Raw genomic sequence first — 21862 nt, forward strand, 5'->3', positions numbered from 1 at the left:
TCCTCCCATAGTCCAAAGACGTGTAGGTTGGGTGGATTGTCCATGCTAAATTGCCCCTCAGCATCCCAGGATGTGTCGGGTTGGGGATTACCAGGGTAAATACGTGGGGTTACAGGGATAGGGCTTGGGTAAGATAAAAAGGTGGGTCGGTGCAGACCTGATGGGCCGAATGGCCTCCTTCTGCACTGTAGGGGTTCTTTAATTCTATGATCAGTTTCACAGTTAACAGGCTGTGATCGGTTGGACAAAGTGCAGTGATGAAGGGGAGGCTTTTGTACTCTCCCTACACAATCCCTGTCATCAGGGTTTAAATTGGCCTCGCAGGTGGAGGATGTGGTCAAGAAGGCGTATGGTGTGCTAGCCTTCATTAATCGAGGGATTGAGTTTAGTAGTTGAGAGGTAATGCTGCAACTTTATAAGACCCTTGTCAGACCCCACTTGGAGTACTGTGCGCAGTTCTGTCGCCTCACTAGGAAGGGTGTGGCAGCTATTGAGAGGGTGCAGAGGAGATTTACAAGGATGTTGCCTGGATTGGGAGGCATGCCTTATGAAGATAGGTTGAGGGAGCTAGGTCTCTTCTCCCTTGAGAGACGAAGGTTGAGAGGCAACCTGATAGAGGTTTATAAAATGTTGAGAGGTATAGACAGGGTGGATTCTCGGAAGCTATTTCCCAGGGCTGAAATGGTCGCTACGAGAGGACACAGGTTTATGGTGCTGGGGAGCAGGTACAGAGGAGATGTCAGGGGTAAGTTTTTCACTCAGAGGGTGGTGAGTGAGTGGAATCGGCTGCCGTCAGTGGTGGTAGAGGCGAACTCGCTGGGGTCTTTTAAAAGACTTCTGGATGAATACATGGGATTTAATGGGGTTGAGAGTTCTAGATCGTTCTATGGCCTGGTAGGTATGGATATGATCGGCGCAACTTGTGGGCCGAAGGGCCTGTTTGTGCTGTAGTGTTCTATGTTCTATGTTCAAGCACCAGGGACCCAGGTTCAATTCCAGCCATGGGTGACTGTCTGTCTGTGTGGAGTTTGCATGTCCTCCCCATGTCTGCATGGGTTTCCCCCAGGTGCTCTGGTTTCCTCCCACACTCCAAAGATGCGCAGGGTAGGTGGATTGGCCATACTAAATTACCCCTTTGTATCACAGGGATTAGCAGGGTAAATGCATGGGGTTATACGGATAGGGCCTGGGTGGGATTGTTGTCAGTGTTAACTCGATGGGCTGGGTGGCCTCCTTCTGTACCACAGGCGTTTAATGAGATTAATTGGCCTGTTTAGGAGCACGGGTGAGTTGCAGAAGCCCCGTTCTCCCCCTTTTATTAATGCTGGAAACAGAGGTGTGATGTATGACATGAGGATGTACAATCTTGCTGCCATCTCCTCCAGCTGCCCACCTCCACTCCAGCCCAAAACAGACCAGAAAAATCTCACTCAGGCCTTCCCCTCCGCCTTATCTCCATAACCTCACACATTTACCTTGGCCGATCCACCTAACCTTCCCATCTTTGGACGGTGGGAGGAAACTGGAGCATCCAGAATTCTATGGAACCATTTGGCCCTGGCAGTTTGTCACTCTTTGGTGCCATATTTTTTCATGACTGTTATTTTGCTTATGTTAATTTCGGTAAGCCCTTGACCCTGTTTCAATGTTATCTTTCTTGGAAATATCCCTTCCTCGGTTGCATGCTTTTTCTTTCAGTATTTATGTTGTCTCTTACCTCTTTAGAGGAGGCAATAGCCTAGTGGCATTATCGCTAAACTATTAATCCAGAAACTCAGTTAACGTTCTGGGGACCCGAGTCCGAATCCCGCCACAGTAAATGGTGAAATTTGATTTCAAGAAAAGTATCTGGAATTGAGAATCTACTGATGACCATGAAACCATTGTTGATTGTCAAAAAAAAAACCCATCAGGTTCACTAATGTCTTCAAGGGAAGGAAATCTGCTGTTCTTACCCGGTCTGGCCTACATCTGACTCCAGAGCCACAGCAATGTAATTGACTCTTAACTGCCCTCTGAAGAGGCCCAGCAAACCACTCAGTTCCTAGGCACCTAGGGATGGGCAATAAATACTGGCAAGCCAGTGGGCCCATGTCCCACGAATGAATAAACTTTAGTAATCAATGGCTTTATTTTGCTGGCATGTCGAGCTCTTGTCCTGAAGGGTATGAACTGATTCTGCATCATATTAAAGTATTTTTGAACACTTTCCACGGATCTTCTATCATTTTACCCATTGACATGGTTTCCATTGACAGCACATTCCACTCAAACCAGCCTTAAAGAAGAATCTTATTAACTGTTTCACATTTCTCCTTTTCAAACACCACAATGAATTTGATCAGATTATGACTGTAATTAGATTAACGTTCACATACCGTCAGGGCTGTTAACTAAATCTGCCTCCCTACTCACTAATGGACCTAAAAGTAGCACATCTCCCCGTCCACCTCCCTCACAACCACCCACCTTACCTCTGCCCACCGCCCCCCCCACTCACGTTCTCCACAAACACTCCCCCACAGTGACTCCCCTCCTCCCCAGCCACATCCCCCTACAGACTCTCCCACACCCCCCCCCAGCCACCTTCTCTACAGTTACCCTGCTCCTCCCATCCACTTCGCCATAATCACCCCCGCTCCTGTCCACCCACCTTCCCCACAGCCACACTGCTCCTCCCCCTCCCCGACTCACTTTATTATTCCCAGGACACGGATGATTCCCATGCTGGGAACCCTGTTGCTCCCACCATGTGCAAGTTATGGTGCAAAAACCAGTCTTCAGTTTGAAGACTGCAGGAAGGAAGGAGACTAATTCTCACTGCACACTGTTCCAGCAAGATTTGGCCCAATCCATTTCCTTGCTGAAACAGAGTCTCTCAATCTGACAACACATTTATAAATTCACGCATATTGTTTTCCTAAGTGTGGGAACTTTTTATACTGCAAAGTGTGGTTGGCAGGAGAAGATCGTGCAGCAATTTCAACAACACTTTTGTCACATAAAAGCACTCCCATACAATGTGATGCGTGGTTATCCATTGTTAAACCTTATTTCAACATCTGAAAAAATAATGTTTTTCAACAGACTTGCCCCAAAGTCCAATAAAAACACAGATGGTAATTTTGAAAAATATTATTTTCTCTGGTTCTGTTATTATTCATAAGCAGAATGATGAAACCAACTGAACATAGCTAAAGTAACTGAAAGTCAAATGGTGTAGGAGAGTTGGAGACAATTACTTTTAACATGCATCTGAGGGGAATCCTTTCATCTTTGTATTCACATAAATAAAGAGGCATTTCTTTCTCATCTATACACCCGTACCTAGCTGTGGGCAAAATCTTCAGTTCTAACCTACATCATCTCCATTAACCACACCAGCATCCATCTCCAGCTGAATCCAATCTCCAACTCGCTGAGTTCCCTTGCCCCTAGCCCACTGAGGTTTTTCTCCATTTGTGTGATGAGTGCCGCTGGCTGGCCAATATTTATTGCTCGTCCCTAACTGCCCTTGTTCAAAGAATCACACACGATGTGGAGATGCCGGCGTTGGACTGGAATGGACACAGTAAGAAGTCTCACAGCACCAGGTATCACGGCTTGAGCTGCTGAGCTTTTCCGGCATTTGGGATTTTGACTTTCCCTGGCTGCACATCACACAGCTGTGAGTCCATGCCCACAAAGGGATGTCCCACTGCAATCCTAAGCTTGGATCAGGGACATGCTTAAATTAATTGTGATATGAGAATGAATCAGAAATGAAACCCAAAAGAGAAAATGCTGGAAAATCTCAGTAAGTCTGGCAGCATCTGTAAGGAGAGAAAAGAGCTGAGGTTTTGAGTCCAGATGACCCTTTGTCAAAGCTGGAAATGAATCCCAGCCTTGTTCCTTTGGTCAGACAGCACGCTGTTACAGACCTGAAAGAGTTAATTCTGTGCTATGATTAAAACACACAGTAACTATTATTTTTGTTTTGTTTCCCGTCAGGAGAATTTTCCTGGTAGCTGAACAAGAGAATGCTACACAGTAAACAGATTGTTTAGCAGGAAGTGGAGGTCAAGCCTTTGGATGGCAGCATCTCTTGCAGCAGCTGTGCTGCCCCAGCACAGGGAGGTTTATAGCAGCACTGTCTCTCACTGTCAATTCCCAACAAGTTACTACAACAAACGACTATCCCTTCCTTCCCCGCATCGAGCCACAGAGTTCACTGAGCATCAGAATCCACAGCAGTCCGGTATCCAGCTCTTTGCTATCCCTGCATTGACGGATGTCCAACGGGGGTGGGGGGATATTGAAATCCAGCAACAACCAACTGGTGCAAATCCCACAGATATTCCACGCGGAATAAGAACACTTACATTTATATAGCAACTTCCCAGGCCTGGCTGTCCCAAAACACTTCACAGCCAACGGAAGTACTTCGGAAGCGTAGTAATCATAGAAACCCTACAGTGCAGAAGGAGACCATTCGGCCCATCGAGTCTGTAGTGACCATAATCCCACCCAGACCCTACCCCCATTTACCCTGGCTAGTCCCCCTGACACTAATGGGCAATTTTAGCACGACCAATCCACCTAACCTGCACATCTTCAGGCTGTGGGAGAAACCAGAGCACCCGGAGTAAACCCATGCAGACTTGAGGAGAAAGTGCAAATCCACACAGACAGTGACCCGAGGCTGGAATTGAACCCGGGCCCCTGGCGGAATCTGGGAAACATAACAGCCAATTTACACATAGCAAATTCTGACAAACAGCGGGAAGGCAACGAAGAGATAATCAGGCCTTTCTTTTGGTGCTGTTGATGGAGGAGTTAATATTAGCCAGGACACTAGAGAGAATTCACAAAGAACAAAGAACAACACAGCACGGGAAACAGGCCCTTCGGCCCAATGAGCTTGTGCCACCATCTTAACATTGAGAGTTCCCTCTTCCACCCGTGACCCATGTCTACGCTTATGGCACTCCACATTGGAAACCAGATTGAGGGGAGACTAATTTAGGGACAATTTATTACCTCCAATCAGCCTAAGAGCACATCTTTGGGGTGTGGGAGGAAACCGGAGCACCCAGAGAAAACCCACGCAAGCACGGGGAGATTGCACAAACTCCCACAGACACCGGCCCAAATCCATCTATCTGCACAGCAAACAGTGATAGTCACTGAGCTGTCGTGTTGCCCATCAGCTGGTCCAGTTTAAGCGTACACAAACAACGCGAAGTACTAGGCTACTCTCGAAACATTCAAAAGCAGCCCTCGCACGACCCACCACGTGTATGCCCCTCGTTAGACAACAAGGCGGACCAAAGCACCTGTGGATTAAAAGAGAAAAACATCAATAACATGCACATCCTTACGCAAACATTCAAGGGAATCCCCAGAAGCTCAAAAGTAAAACAGAAAATATGTTGAAAGGTCCATAGGAATCAATTGGTTCCCAGGAACGTCCCAAGGCTCCTGAACCTTATTTAAAACAGTCTCCTATATCCCTCCATCTCTATTTTGCTCATGTGCCTAAGTGTCCCTTAAACAAGTCCAGTGTGCCTGCCTCCACCACTTTACTTGGCAGCGCATTCCATACCCCCACAACCCTCTGTGTGAAAAATCTCCCTCTAATATCCGAATTATACCTCGCCCCCCTCACCCTAAGCCCGTGGCCCCTTGTGATATTTGTTTACAATCTAGGAAAAAGCTTACCACTGTTTACTCTATCTATACCCTTCATTACCTTATACACCTCTATTAGATCCCCCCTCATTCTCCGTCTTTCTAAGGAAAACAGCCCCAATTTACCCAATCTTTCCTCATAACCCAGTCCTTCCATACCAGGCAGTATCCTGGTTAACCTCCTCTGCACTCTCTCCAGGGTCTCCATGTCCTTCCGGTAGTGAGGTGACCAGAACTGGACGCAGTACTCCATATGCAGTCTAACCAACGTTCTATACAACTGCAACATTAGACACCAGCTCGTGTGCTCTATACCCCTTCCTATAAAGGCTAGCATACCATAAGCTTTCTTCGCAACCTTCTCCACCTGTGCTACCACCTTCAAAGAATTGTGCACTTGCACCCCCAGGTCCCTCTGCGTTTCTATACTCTTAATAGTTTGTAATTCCTCTCCTCTTCTTCAAAATACACTCAATAGACCTTTTGTGTCCATCCATCAACCAGCCAGACTTTGGTTTAACACGCGTGTGTATTTGTGTCCACATACATGTATCTGTGTACATACCACGTGTACATGGTATTGCCTAGATATTTCCCTAATCCAGGCCTCTGTTGCACTGAAACCGACAGCTGTTCCCAGGTCCACAAGGATGAATGGTAGGACTCCAGGCAGGATTATACCAGTTATCAGTCCATTAAACAGTCCACCACAGGAACCGCATTGATCAATTAAAGACGGCTGCCCACCTCTCTGGTCCAATCAGGGGGCCAGCAGCTCAGTAGCCTTGGCAGTGCCACCAATGGGGTTGGCCACTGCTGAGGTTGAGGGATTCTCCATGTTGAGGCACCCTCAACAATATGAGGTGTTGAGACAATATGACGTGTGTTATTGTACTAGGGCTAGGTGTTCCGCTCTGGCCTCCGTAGCAGCAGCCAGCATTGGAACCTCGCGAGCAGCCACTGTTACGAAGGAGGGCCCCTTAGGTGAGACATGGGCTGACCATCCTGGAAGTCTCCTCCCAGAAGCCCAGCGTGAAGACCATTTACCTGGTGGTCTCCCCACATGTCAGGAACCCATCTCAATGTCAGTAAAACCCGGTTGCAGTGAATGGTGAATTGGTTTAATCAGCTGACTGCTTCCAGTCAGTGAGCTGCCCCACGACCATCTCTGTGGGAGAATGCTGGGCTCCCCCTCCCGACATCTTCTCTTGCTGTTTTATGAGGCTTCTTGCCTTCTCCAGCAGGTTGGTAAAAATCAATCACATGGGTCTGATCTTCACCCCGATAGAGTGACTATTGTTTTCACGTGCTGTAGGCCCATATTCAGGTGCAAGTGGAGACAGTTCTGCTGTGGTACCATTACTAGACTAGTGATCCAAAGGCCCTGCTAATGCACATCCAGTAAAAAGTCTGACAACACCTGGTTTTTACTGTGTTTACCCCAGTCCAACGCCGGCACATCCACATCAATGCACATCCAACCACGGCAATAGGTGGAATTTAAATGCAATTAATTAAAACATCTGGAATTGAAAGCTTGTCTCAGTAATGGTGATCATGAAACTCTTGCTGATATTACAAAAACCCATCTGATTCACTAATGTCATTTAGGGGAGGAAATCTGCCTTCCTTACCTTTTCTGGCCTACACATGACTCAGATCCACACCAATGTGGTTGACTCTTAACCTACCTCTGAAATGGTCCTGCTAAGGGGTAATTAGGGATGGGCATCAAATGCTGACTTTGCCAGCAACACCCACATCCCAGAAAATAACTCTTATTTTTAAGTGTACACATGCAAGTGGGATTGCAGTATGAGCATGTGTTTGTGTGCAAGTGCGTTTGTGCACATTTGTGTGTGAACAAGTGTGTACATATGGGGCAGGACTTTACGGACTCGCATGTCCCGAAACCATAAAATCCTGCCTAAGGTCAACGGACCTTCACACACGCCATCCCTCACTCGCTTCGATTCCCGTGGCAGGTGGGCTGTTAAAATTCTGGCCAGATTCAACTGAGTGTGAGTGCGTATGCTGGTATGTGCTGCTGTGTGCATGTGCTGGCATGCACTCGCATGTGAGGCACACACCGGTGTGCACTGGTGCATGGGCAGCACACGTGCATGTGTGCGGGCGTGCGCATGCATGGGCATGCACATGTGCACGTGCGGGTGTGCACATGTGCTGGCGTGTGCACGAAAGAGCTCATGTGAGCGTGAAAGTGCGTGCACATGAGTTGCACGTGTGTTGACATGTAATGAGATGGACTAATCTCTTCTGTGAAGCACTCCAAAGTCAAATAACCAATTGGCAAGATACTTAAGGACTGCTGTTATCTGGAATATTACACCCACCAAAAGCTTTCAAAAGGAAAGGGGAAAAAATCCTTATCTTATGATTAAGATGACACATTGAGAGAGAAAGTGTGAGTCATTCAAGTCCCTTGATAAGATTTTCCTGCAATCCCTCCCACTCGCTTCTCTCTCTGCATTCACTGCGAGGTATCCACTACTTTATATACTCTCAGTAAAGCTGAGAGCATGTTATTTACAATGTCCTTACTACAATATCACAGCAACACCAGCCTCTAAGGATGTGGCCTTACGTAGGGCTAAGCTGTTTTGTAAAATACCTACTGAAATACTAACAGGCCTTCAGAAATACTGAGTGACATCATTATTTCATTCAGTGAATATAAAATCACAAATCTGATCCACCGTGGCTATACTGGCCCTTAAAAAGAGCTATCGAATTAGTTTTGTTCCCCTTCTCCTTTCCTGTAACCTTGTTTTTTTTTAAGTCAAACTTGCCACCACTCCGTCAGGTTTATTCAGAATCATGAGCTCTCAGAGTGCTGCTCCTTCATCAGGTGAGTCAGCAGCGCTCCAAAAGCTCGTGATTCCAAATAAACCTGTTGGACTTTAACCTGGTGCTGTGAGATTTCTTACTGTGCCCACCCCAGTCCAACACTGGCATCTCCACCTCACCACTCCTTCAGGCAGTTTCCTTGTAAAAGAAATTCTCATCTCCATGCTGGCTTTATTGCCAATTTGCTTAATTGTGTGTCATCTGGCTACTGACTTTACTGCCACTTCCTCCTCATTTACTTTTATCTAAACTTGCTCTCCAAGTTTCTTTCTGATAGCAGGCAAATCTGAGAGGTTTTTACAGCTCTGTGCACCAAATCTATCTGAAATACTCAGCTCAGGGGGCAACATGGTGGCACAATGGTTAGCACTGCTGCCTCACAGCACCAGGGACCTGAATTTGATTCCAACCTTGGGTTACTGTCTGTGTGGAGTGTGCACATTCTCCCCGTGTCTGTGTAGGTTTCCTCCAGGTGCTCAGATTTCCTCCCACAGTCCAAAAACGTGGGGGTTAGGTTAATTGGCCATGCTAAATTGCCCCTTAGTGCCCCAAGATGTATAGGGGGGAGGGGGTGTCGTGGGAATTAGCGGCGTGAATACATGGGGTGACAGGGATAGGGCCTGGGTGGGATTGTTGTCAGTGCAGGCTCAATGGGGCGAATGGCCTCCTCCTGCACTTTAGGGATTCGATGATACTCTTGCCTTCCCCATGTTTTGTCACTTTCTCCCCCTACCTTGCCTGCAGGCTCTTACTCTGCCAGACACCCTTCCACAAGCAGTGGACACTTCCTCCAGGTGACTGTTCTTCATTTTGCAGCATAGACCTCAGCATGCTAGATGACCAAGGTGGGAATCACGGCTAAAACTGGATGCTGTCTCGCCCAGCACCCACAGCACTTCCGGTGGGAGACATTGGGTGGTGACTAGGAGCTGGAGCGCTGGCCAATCCTTCACCTTCTGAAAGACCTGGAACACAGAGCCCATCCCCACCCCCCAACTGCTGCCCACTGTTAACAGTAAACAGCATGTGTACACAGCCACTGCACAGAATGTGTTCCCTGTTAAACGTGTACAGCCATGCAGAAGCATTTAATATAAGAACATAAGAAATAGGAGCAGGAGTAGGCCATCTAGCCCTTCGAGCCTGCCCCGCCATTCAATAAGATCATGGCTGATCTGTCGTGGCTCAGTTCCACATTCCCGCCCTCTCCCCATAACCCTTAATCCCCTCTCTTATCAAAAACCCATCAACCCGCGTCTTAAAAATATTTAGCGAGGCAGCCTCCACCACTTCAACGGGCAGAGAATTCCAGAGATTCACCACCCTTTGAGTGAAGAAGTTCCTCCTCAACTCCGTTCTAAACCACACCCCCTTTATCTTGAGGCTGTGCCCCCTAGTCCTACTATCCTTTCTGAGCGGGAAGAGTCTCTCCACCTCTATCCTATCCATCCCATTCATCATCTTATACGTCTCAATGAGATCTCCCCTCATTCTTCTAAACTCTAACAAGTACAAGCCTAGTTTATTCAGCCTCTCCTCATAGCTCAACCCCCTCAACTCCAGCATCAGCCTAGTAAACCGCCTCTGCACTCCCTCCAAGGCCAAAATATCCTTGCATAAGTGCGGCGCCCAAAACTGCACACAGTACTCCAGCTGCGGCCTCACCAATGCCCTATATAGCCGCAGCAAGACCTCCCTACTTTTATATTCAATCCCCCTTGCTATGAAGGCCAGCATCCCATTCGCCTTCCTGACCACCTGCTGCACCTGCAAGCTGGGTTTTTGCGACTCATGCACAAGGACCCCGAGGTCCCTCTGCACCGTCGCCTGCTGCAGTTTTTCGCCACATAAGTAATAATCCTTCCTACCATTATTCCTACCAAAGTGGACCACCTCGCACTTGCCAACATTAAATTCCATCTGCCAGTTCCTGGCCCATTCGCCCAGCCTATCTAGATCCTTCTGGAGACTCTCCACACCCTCCGCGCAATTTGCCGTTCCACCAATCTTGGTGTCATCAGCAAATTTCGACACCATACACTCGGTTCCCTCCTCCAGATCATCTATATAAATGGTAAATAGCTGAGGCCCCAGCACCGACCCCTGGGGCACTCCAGTAGTCACCAACCACCAATCCGAATAGCACCCATTGACCCCCACTCTCTGCCTCCTATTTGACAACCAATCCTCTATCCACGCTAACACCCTACCCCCAACTCCATGTCCCCTGACCTTCTGCAATAACCTCTTGTGAGGTACCTCGTCAAACGCCTTCTGAAAATCAAGAAACACCACATCCACCGGCTCCCCTCTATCCACCGCCCTAGACACATCCTCATAGAACTCCAGTAAATTTGTCAGACACGACTTCCCCTTAACGAAACCGTGCTGCATCTGCTCTATCAAGCAATTCCCCTCAAGATGCCTTGCTATTTCCTCCTTGATGACGGATTCTAACATTTTACCTACAACAGACGTTAAACTAACCGGCCTATAATTCCCTGCCTTTTGCCTGGCACCCCTCTTAAACAACGGCGTAACATTAGCCGTTTTCCAATCTTCCGGCACTATGGGACAATGTATTGAAAATAACAGGCTGTGCACTACAATCAGGGTGACCAATCACCCTGAATTTTACAGAGCTGTCCTATTGTCCCATATCCTGAATGGTCTGCTGATGTTGATTACTCACACGTGGATGGCACAGTGGTTAACACTGCTGCATCACAGTGCCAGCGACCCAGGTTTAATTCCCAGCTTAGGTCACTGTCTGTGTGGAGTCTGCATGTTCTCCCCATGTCTGCATGGGTTTCCTCTGGATGTTCCGGCTTCCCCTCACAGTCTGAAAGATGTGATGGTTAGGGTGCATTGGCCGTGCTAAATTCTCCCTCAGTGTACCCGAACGGGTGGAGTGCAGCAACTTGGGGGTTTTCACAGTAACTTCATTGCAGTGTTAATGTAAACCTACTTGTGGACACTAATAAATAAACTTTAAGCTTATTTTACATCTTAGATTTCCACCTGCGTACTACGCTTTTCTGCAGCGGTGACAGGCAGGGCCAAGGGTGTGACAGGGTCTCCATGTGGGTCTTAGCATCAGATCTCACCCTCCAGCTCCCGGAGCACCTTCTCTGCAATTGGATTCTTGTTGGTGATCTGAGCCCCTGCGTTCAATTACAGCACGATATTCCTGAAGCAGCTCGTCAGCTCACAAAGCAGAGCACCCAGCCCAAAAACCAAAGTCAGAGGTGTGGTAGATAGTGAGGAAGGGTGTCATAGTTTGCAGGGAGACTTGGACAGGTTGCAGAGCTGGGCCGAGAGGTGGCGGATGGAGTTTAATGCGGAGAAGTGTGAGGTAATTCACTTTGGCAGGAATAACAGATGTGTTGAGTATAGGGCTAACGGGAGGACTCTGAATAGTGTTGATGAACAGAGGGATCTAGGTGTATGTGTACATAGATCCCTGAAAGTTGGGAATCAAGTAGATAAGGTTGTTAAGAAGGCATACAGTGTCTTGGCGTTTATTGGTAGGGGGATTGAATTTAGGAGTCGCAGCGTCATGTTGCAACTGTACAAAACTCTGGTGTGGCCGCACTTGGAGTATTGTGTGCAGTTCTGGTCCCCACAATATAGGAAGGATGTGGAGGCTTTGGAGAGGGTGCAGAGGAGGTTTACCAGGATGTTGCCTGGTATGGAGGGGAGGTCCTATGAGGAGAGACTGAGGGATTTGGGTAAATGCGCCTAGTGGATAGGTTTATGGATGGAAAGGGATTGGTTTAGGTTAGAGGGTCATTGTTTTTTAACTGGTCGGTGCAACATCGTGGGCCGAAGGGCCTGTTCTGCGCTGTAATGTTCTATGTTCTATATGACAGTTTAGGGATCATCGAGTGGAGGAAACTCGATGCACACCTGAAAGGAGAGCATCCCTAAAAGGTCTCTTGGCATTCACTAGGAGCACTGACACAATCTCATTGTTACATTCGTACAACTGAGATGACTTGTCACTCATGCGTGCTAACATCAGCAGCAAATGAGCATCATTCGCAGGCTGGGAATGGGCTGGAGAATAACACAGGTATGGCAGCTTGCTGTGACTCATCCAACAGAGGAACCCATATCACATGCATGGAAACATCAGTGGGTGACGATTTAAGTCAGCGATGTGATGGGTGACCAAGCTATGGGTGGACAGCAGGGACAAAGCCTCCCGGAATAGCAGATGGAATAATAAAGGAATTCCCTGGAGGGGAGTGCAGGGCTCATTATGCCATGATGAGTGGGTGCTCCAGTTTTCTCCCACAGTCCAAAGACGTGCAGATTTGGCCACGCTAAATTTCCCCTTAGCAACGAGGGGACTAGCTATGATAAATGCATGGGGTTATAGGGATAGGGCCTGAATGGGAATGTGGTCAGTGCAGACTTGATGGGCTGAATGGCCTCCTTCTGCACTGTAGGGATTCTATGATTCAATGAGTAAATCATTCCATGCAATGATAGCAAATCAAAGTAACGTTTGACCTGGCAAATATTGCAAGCTCCTTTGAAGGGTGGATGCCTTGTAACAGGTGGACATGTGCGCGATGAAGGAGGGGACATTCAGATTGAATAGCTAGCCATGCTGGTCCTCTGGTGAAAGAGAATTCTGTGCAGCCTGACATAACGTCATCAATGAATACCTGTGAACATTGGAATGTGAAGAGACTGGGTACGAGGTAGTCCTCAAAGGTCCGATGTAATGCAGCTTGCAAAACTGCAGTAGGATATTTACAACTCAGTGAATATGACAGAGGCAATTGTCATGTAGCAACTGACCATGGACACGACAGTCATGACATGGGGAATCACAGGAAGTTCTCAGGGGACTGCACACAAGGTTTTCTGTCCTTTCTTGCTTCAGGTCCAAAGTACCACGTCACCCAACACTTAACCTGCATCACATATTTTGACTAGCGTTGCTGACAAGATCCACGACGCAAATCTTTCCCGTGAATTACAAGTACTATCTCACAATGAGCAATTCACTCAGATACGATGTGCCTTCATCCCTGCCTCTCACTGCCACTTACCAAGCTGTGAAGGATCAACTCCGGTGACTCCTGACAAAGTCCCCTGGCCAGATCGTCATTGGCTAAAGTACGTGGGCTCATTCCACTTTGTATAGACTGGAGGTAGCGGGAGACTGTGGTCAGCAGCTAGCACTCGGCATTAGGCTGGTCAAATTGACCCATCATGGGTTTCTATGAACAGAGTGCCTGAAAGTATCTTGATAATGGGTTTCTCCACGACCAGGCCTTTAAAGGTAAGGTTAAGAAGATCTCTGGGCAGAGAGGATTGTGTTTTACCAGCAACATGTGAATGTGATGAACCACCAGCCTGGTGAGCAGATTGGGATGAACGCCTGACTGGGGCACTGAGTTTCATAGCTGTAAGTGACTCCCCTGTCAATGGCCACTCAATTAACACTGCATTCAAAGAATATGTCCAAGTAGGGTTACTGAATAATCTGTATACAGAATGTAGCCGATTTCAACAAAACATCAGCAGGTTCAACCACCCCTCTGTCGAAACAAGCACCTGTGACGTCATTATCCAGGATAGCAACTATCTTACATTTTAGCTATTTTAAAAATAATTTATGGAATGTAGGCATTGCTGGCTAAGCCAGCATTTATTGCCCATTCCTAGTTACCTTTCAGAAGATGTGGTGAGCTGCCTTGTTGAACCACTGCAGTTTGAGATGTAGGTACACCCACAGTGCTATTAGGGAGCGAGTTCCAGGATTTTGACCCAGTAACAGTGAAAGAACAGCGAGATATTTCCAAGTCAGGATGGTGAGTGACTTGGAGGGGAACTTCCAGGTGGTGGCATTCCCAGGTACTTGCTGGTCTTGTCCTTCTAGATGGTAGTGGTCATGCATTTGGAAGGTGCTGCCTAAGTAACCTTAAATGAGTTGCTGCAGTGCATCTTGTCGATGACTCCAACCAGCGGAGAATTTGCTTCCTGAAACCTATTAATTACAGTTTCACTAGGGATCCTTGATGCCACACTCAGTCAAATGCAGCCTTGATGTCAAAGGTTGTCACTCTCACTTCACCGGTGTCGATTTGTCTGGGCAGCAGGCAGCTCAAATGTTGAGAATGCAGGATAATGATTGATTTTAGCTCTTGGTGTGATTGTCTAAACAGAGTTAATACAGTTTAGTCTACTTAGAGATTTCTTGGGGTTTCAGAGTAGGGTTTGGATTGACAAGAGACAGTCATGTGTTAATGGGAGGAGCTAAGCTGCAGGGAAGATGCACAGTTTCTCTTCGATTTTAATACAGTCAGTTTTATGTCTGGTCCTAAAAGAAGCAAGTGTCTCTCTCTCTCTCCGGAGGCTGCTGTTTGGGCTGTCAGAAGACAGTGTCTCTCTATCTCTGTCTCTCTCCAGAGGTGTTCAAAAGCTCTATGACTGTTAACAAGTACATGTACACAAGCATGTCTTGCTAATTGATTTTGAAGGAGGGGTTTTAAGTCTGTAAGAGGAATGTTGCTTGAACTGGAACCTATAGCGGTAGGTTAGCAGTTAAAAATCGTATCTTATCATGTTTAAATATTTCAATTGGTAAATGTTAAGCCGTTAAAAAAAGATTGTTTTGATAAAAGCTTTCTAGTGTCAATGGAATCACACCTGGTATAAAATACCTTACCCTCACATTGATGCTAATACAGCAAATATTTGGGTCTAGTCTAACTTCATAGTACACTATAAATAGACTTATAAAATTCTTCACCCAAAGAGTGGTCAGGCTGTGGAATTCATTACCACAGGAAGTACTTGATGCCAAAACATTGAATGTATTCAAGAGGTGGCTCTTACAGCACTTAGGGCAAATGGGATCAAAAATAATGAAAGCAGGATTAGGCTATCGAGTCGGATGATCAGCCACAATCATAATGAATGGCGGAGCAGGTTCAAAGAGCCAAATGGCCTCCTCCCGCTTTATGTATTTACGTCTCTGTTTCTATACCTAGGGGTTTCTGATCTCATACCCTAACAGTATCCATGGCTTAGCTATCAGCCTGCTTTATGGTTTCCATTAATCAGGTGACATTGATGCTTAACTATAAAGTAGCATGATATAACACACTTATAACTCACTACTCTGTCCCAGCATCAGGTCCAATAAGTTCTCTTTGTTTTGAACAGGGAGTCCAGGAGATATCCCATCACTATTTGTGTCCCTAAATCTGCAAAGCAGGTAAATCTTGGTTCTCTCCTTCAAGTTGAAACCATAGATGAGGAAAGGGGCAAAGTTAGGATCAAGTGAGATTAGATTCTGACACTTATGATCAAATGTATTGACTGTCCCAATGTTCCCTCAGCGCCAATGTTTCAAAGCCAAATCCACGGCTGCCATAGTTCTCACTGTCACTGCACTGCAATTCCACGGCCCATGTAGAGGTCGATATCACTGTGCATATGTCACATAAACTCACCAGTTTACTTGATGAGAGGTGTGTTCCGATGCTGCCACAATGCCAATATCAAAAGTGTTCAGGTGAAAACATTGAGCTTTAATGAAACCACAAAAAAACTGCAAAGTAATACAAAATATTTGCACCTACATAGGAACAGGCTGTCAGAAGGCAATAACATTTTCCATTTTCAAGTTTGCTGATGACACAACCATGGTGGGTCAGATCTCAAAACAATGATGGGACGGAGTGCATGAAAAAGATAGAGAAGCTGGTGAACTGGATCTGTCCCTCCATCAGTAAAATGATGGAGATAGTCATGGATTTCAGGAAGCATAGTGGAGGATACACCCCTGCCAACATTAACTGTGATGAAGTGGAAATGATCGAGGGCTTCAAGTTTTTAGGTGTCCAGATCATCAACAACCTGTCCTGATCCCTTCACACTGACGCTATAGCTAAGAAAGCCCCCCAGCATCTCTACTTCCTCAGGAGGCCAAGGAAATTTGGCACATCCACTACATTTCTCACCAACTTTTACAGATGTACCACAGAAAGCAACCTTTCCAGATGTATCAGAGTTTATTTTTAATTCATTCATGGTGCATGGGCATCGCTGGCTGGCCAGCATTTATTACTCATCCCTAGTTGCCCTTAAGGTGGTGATGGTGAGCTGCCTTCTTGAATCACTGCATGTTCTGTGGGTTGACCTACAATGCTGTTAGGGAAGGAATTCCAGAATTTTGACCCAGCGACTGCGAAGTAACGGCGATATATTTCCAAGTCAGGATGAGAGTAGCTTGGAGGGGAACTTGCAGGTGGTGGTGTTCCCATTTATGTGCTGCCCTTGTCCTCTAGATTAAAGTAGTCGTGGGTTTCAAAGGTGCTGTCTAAAGGATCTTTGGTGAATTGCTGCAGTGCATCTGGTAGATGGTACACACTGCTGCTACTGAGCATTGGCGGTGGAGGGATTGAATGTTTGTAAATGTGGTACCAATCAAGCGGGCTGCTTTGTCCTGGATGCTATCAGCTTCTTGAGTGTTGTAGTATTTACACCCATCCGGCAAGTAAGTGTGTGTGTGTGTGTGTGTGTGTGTGTGTGTGTGTGTGTGTGTGTGTGTGTGTGTGGTGTGTGTGTGTGTGTGTGCGTGTGCGTGTGGTGCTCCATTACACCCCTGCACTGTAGATGGTGGACAAGCTTTGGAGAGTCAGGAGGTGAGTTACTTGCCACAGTTTTCCCAGTAACCCCAAGGATGTTGACAGTGGGGATTCAGTGATTGTTACACATTGAATATCAAGGGGCAGTGGTTAAAGAATCTCTTACTGGTGATGGCCATTGCTTGGCATTTGTGTGGCATGAATGCAACAAGATGCAACAAATCTAGTTGCATTTAAACATGGAATGCTTCAGTATTTGAGGAGTCGCAAATGGTGCTGAACATTGGGCAATCAGCAAACATCCCCACCTCTGACCTTATAGGAATTAGGAGCAGGAATAGGCTATGTGGCCCCTTGTGCCTGCTCCATCAATAAGATCATGGCTGATCTTTGTGTGGACACAGCTCCACTTACCCACCCACTCACCATAACCTTTAATTCCTTTACTGTTCAAAAATTTATCTATCCTTGCCTTAAAAACATTCAATGGGGTAGCCTCAACTGCTTCACTGGGCAGAGAATTCCACAGATTCACAACCCTTTGTGTGAAGAAGTTCCCCCTCAACTCAGTCCTAAATCTGCTTCCCCTTATTTTGAAGCTATGCCCCCTAGTTCTAGTTTCACCCGCCAGTGGAAACAACTTCCCTGCTTCTATCTTATCTATTCCCTTCATAATCTACGTTTCTATAAGATCTCCCCTCATTCTTCTGAATTCCAATGAGTATACTCAGTCTACTCGGTCTCTACTCAAAAGTCAACCCTCTCAACTCCAGAATCAACCTAGTGAATCTCCTCTGCACCCCCTCCAGTGCCAGTATATCGTTTCTCAAGTAAAGAGACCAAAACTGTACACAATACTCCAGGTGTGGCCTCACCAGCACCTTTATATAGTTGCAACAGAACCTCACTGTTTTTAAACTCCATCCCTCTATCAATAAAGGACAAAATTCCATTTGTCTTCTTAATTACCTGCTGCATCTGCAAACCAACTCCTTGAGATTCCTGCACAAGGACATCCAGGTCCCTCTGCACTGCAGCATGCTGCAATTTTTTACCATTTAAATAATAGTCCATTTTGTTGTTATTCCTACCAAAATGGATGACCTCACATTTATCAACATTGTGATGGAGGGAAGGTCATTGATGAAGCAGCTGAAGTTGTTTGGGGAACTACCATGGGCAACTTCTGCGGAAATGTCCTGGAATTGAGATGACCACAACCATCTTCCTATGTACCAGGTATGACTCCAACCAGCGGAGAGTTTGCCCCCTCATACCCATTGATTCCAGTTTCGCTAGAACTCCTTGATGCCACACTCAGTCAAATACAGCCTTGATGTCAAGGGCTATCACTCTCACCTCTGGAATTCAGCTCGTTTGTCCATGTTTGAACATAGTCAGGAGCTGAGAGACCCTGGCGAAACCCAAACTGGGCATCATTGAGCAGGTGCTGCTTGATAGCACTGATGACACCTCCCATCACTTTACTGACGATCGAGAGTAGTTTGATTGGGCAGTAATTGGCTGGGCTGGATTTGTTGTGCTTTTTGTGTGCAGGACTTAGCTGGGCAATTTTCCACATATGCTAGTGTTGTAGCTGTACTGAAAGAGCTTGGTTAGAGGAGCGGCATGTTCTGGAGCACAAATCTTCAGTACTATTGCCAGAATGTTATCAGGGCCCATTGCCTTTGCAGCATCCAGTGCCTTCAACTGTTTCTTGATCACGTGGAGTGAATCGAAGTGGTTGGAGATTGGCATCTGAGATGCTGAGGACCACTGCAGGAGGCTGAGATGGATCATCCACTCGGCACTTCTGGCTGAAGACTGCTGCAAATATTTCAGCCACGTCTTTTGCACTGATGTGCTGGGCTCCTCCATCACTGAGGATGGGGATATTTGTGGAGCCGCCTCCTCCAGTGAGTTGTTTAATTGCCCACCACCATTCTCAACTGGATGTGGAAAGACTGCAGAGCTTAGATCTGATCCACTGGTTGTGGGATCACTTAGCTGAGTATCACTTGCTGCTTTTGCCATTTGGCATGCAAGCAGTCCTGTTTGGTAACTTCATCAGGTTGACATCTCATTTTTAGGTCTGCCTGGTACTGTTCCTGGCATGCCATCCTGCACTCTCCATTGAACTAGGGTTAATCCCCTGGCTTGATGACGATGGTTGAGTGGGGGAATATGCCAGGTAACGAGACTGCAGATTGTGCTGAAGTACAATTCCACTACTGTTGATGGCCACAGCGCCTAATGGATGCCCAGTCTTGAGTTGCTAGATCATTTTGAAGTCTGTCCCATTTGGCACAGTGATATTGCCATACAACACCACGGAGGTTATTCTCAATGTGAGACAGGACTTGACGTCATACTTTGTCTCCACAAGGACTGCGCGGTGGTTACTCTTACCAATACTATCATGGACAGATGCATCGGCAGCCAGCAGATTAGTGAGGATGAGGTCAAGTATGTTATTTCCTTTTGTTAGCTTCTGCTCTGACCAAGACCATACAAAGGGTCACGATTGTAGCCAGTCTATCACTCAAACCAGCCTCCCACCTACCAACTCTGTCAACACTTCTCACTGCCCTGGAAAAGCAGCCAGCATAATCAAGGACCTCATTTACCTTGGATATGCTCTCTTCCACCTTCTTTCATTGAAAAAAAAGGTAGAAAAGTCTGAGATCATGTCACAACTGACTCAAGAACAGCTTCTTCCCTGCTGCCATCAGACTTTTGGATGGACCTACCTCCTATTAAGCTGATCTTTCTCTACACCTTAGCTTTGATTGTAATACTACATTCTGCACCCTCTCTTTCCCTTCTCCCGTTTTTACTCTATGAACAGTACGCTTTGTATAGTGCACAAGAAACAATACTTTTCACTATATCACAATCCATGTGAAAATAATAAATCAAATCAAATCTTGCTTGTCATTACTACTAAAGAACCAGGAATACCAACTTTTTTTTGCTTTTCCCTTTTCTATATATATTTTTTAAAGTAATATTTTTCTCTTGCTGAGTTACTCCTTGAACAGTCTGCACCAGGGCCTTTGCCAGTGCTGCTCTTAATCCAGCCACAAAACAGAGTAATACACACACAGGATTTCTGGATTTCTCTCCTTCCCATGGCGTCAACTCTGCACTGCTTCCTAATCAGTCATTGAGACTGAGACCTCACTTTGTGGGGAATAGCAGAGGAAGGTGCCATTCATTGCTGCGGTTCCTCCACTACAAACAGTGAGTTAAAGTTTATTTGTTCGTATCACAAGTAGGCTTACACTAACACTGCGATAAAGTTACTGTGAAAATCCCCTGGTCAACACACTTCGGCGCCTGGTCAGGTACACTGAGGGAGAATTTACCACGGTCAATTCCTAACCCAGCATGTCCTTCGGACTGTGGGAAGAAACCGGAGGAAACCCACGCAAACACAGAGAGAACGTGCAAACTCCCCACAGTGACCCAAGCCAGGAATAGAACATATGTCCCTGACGCTGTGAGGCAGCAGTGATAACCACTGTGCCACCGTGCTACCCAGTGACTATAATTCCAAATTACTTCAAAGGCTACAAGTGCTTTCAGACATCCTAAAGTTATTAAAAGTGCTGTAGAAATACCAGTCTTCCACTGTAACATAGAGGGTCCTGCTCTAATAATTATCTAATTGACAAATGAACAAAACTCACCATTTTTAAAGCAGTGATGTCCAGAGTCATCAACTATATTTAAAGAAAATAATGAGGAATTCAATGAAAGATGAGAAAGTATTCTGTTTCAATTTGAAATTGAATTCTTTTCACTAGAAAACAGCTTTATAGAAGAACCCACTCGCGGATAAAAGTCCCTATTTGTAGTCCAGAGGATTATAAATGAAGGTGATTTATCTGAGACATTTTCCTACCTGTGAGTGAAGCAGCTCTCTCTCTCTCTCTCTCTCTCCAGCTTCCAGCTGCCTCCCTCCCTCACTCAGCCTGACACAGCCGGCACCGAACCCGCCCCCAACCCTCACCCATTGGCCCACACGCCCGCCAGCCTCCAACCTGATTGGTCGATACCCTTGTCACTCCGATGACGAAGACGGCACGCTCGCGCGAGCTTCTAACCCCGCCCACCCGGAACTTCCCATTGGCCGCGCGCCCTGTCAGTCTGTGGGGTTGCTAGGCGGCGGTCAGGTGTGACCGTTAGTCCAGGTGAACGGAGAGCATCTTCCCTCCTCTTCCCCATCCCCCATTCCCCCACCACCCTCCTCCCTCATCTCCCATCCCCATCATCCCTCATCCCCATCACTCTTCTCCCATTCCCCTCATCTCCCATTTCCCTCATTCTGCTTATTCCCCCGTTCCCCTTGTCCACCCCCCCGTTCCCCTCGCCACCCCCTCCCTGTCAGTTGGAGGGGACGGCAGTAGGGGAGGTTGGCAGGGGGAGGAAGTTTGGGGAAGGGGGTATGGGAGAGCAAGGGGAAAAGGGGTAGAGGGGAGGGGGTGGGGGTGGGTAGAGGGGAGGGGGTGGGGGGTGGGTCGAGGGGGAGAGCATCCCCCATCCCCTCCCCCATCCCCTCCCCCATCCCCTCCCCCATCCCCTCCCCCCATCCCCCACTCCTCTTCCCCCATCCCCCACTCCTCTTCCCCCCCCACTCTCCCCCTCCCCCATCTCCCCCCCATCCCCCCTCTACCCCTCGGGCAACCCCATCCCCTCTGGGGGCC

The 21862-nt window shown here is 47.0% G+C and overlaps 1 protein-coding gene across 1 annotated transcript in view; it reads right to left on the minus strand.

The window, feature by feature from the left end:
* Positions 1 to 21111, minus strand: part of LOC145337152 (synaptosomal-associated protein 25-like) — a 298706-nt gene extending 277595 nt beyond the window's left edge. The window contains exon 1 of the mRNA XM_080181939.1: positions 21061 to 21111. The gene's annotated coding sequence lies outside the window, so the exon portion shown is untranslated. The remainder of the gene's footprint in view (positions 1 to 21060) is intronic.
* Between the last annotated feature and the right edge of the window lie 751 nt (positions 21112 to 21862).

The sequence above is a fragment of the Carcharhinus amblyrhynchos genome, unplaced genomic scaffold (genome assembly GCF_965287045.1).
Source record: "Carcharhinus amblyrhynchos unplaced genomic scaffold, sCarAmb.v2.hapA scaffold_44, whole genome shotgun sequence".
In the NCBI taxonomy this organism is placed as follows: Eukaryota; Metazoa; Chordata; class Chondrichthyes; order Carcharhiniformes; family Carcharhinidae; genus Carcharhinus; species Carcharhinus amblyrhynchos.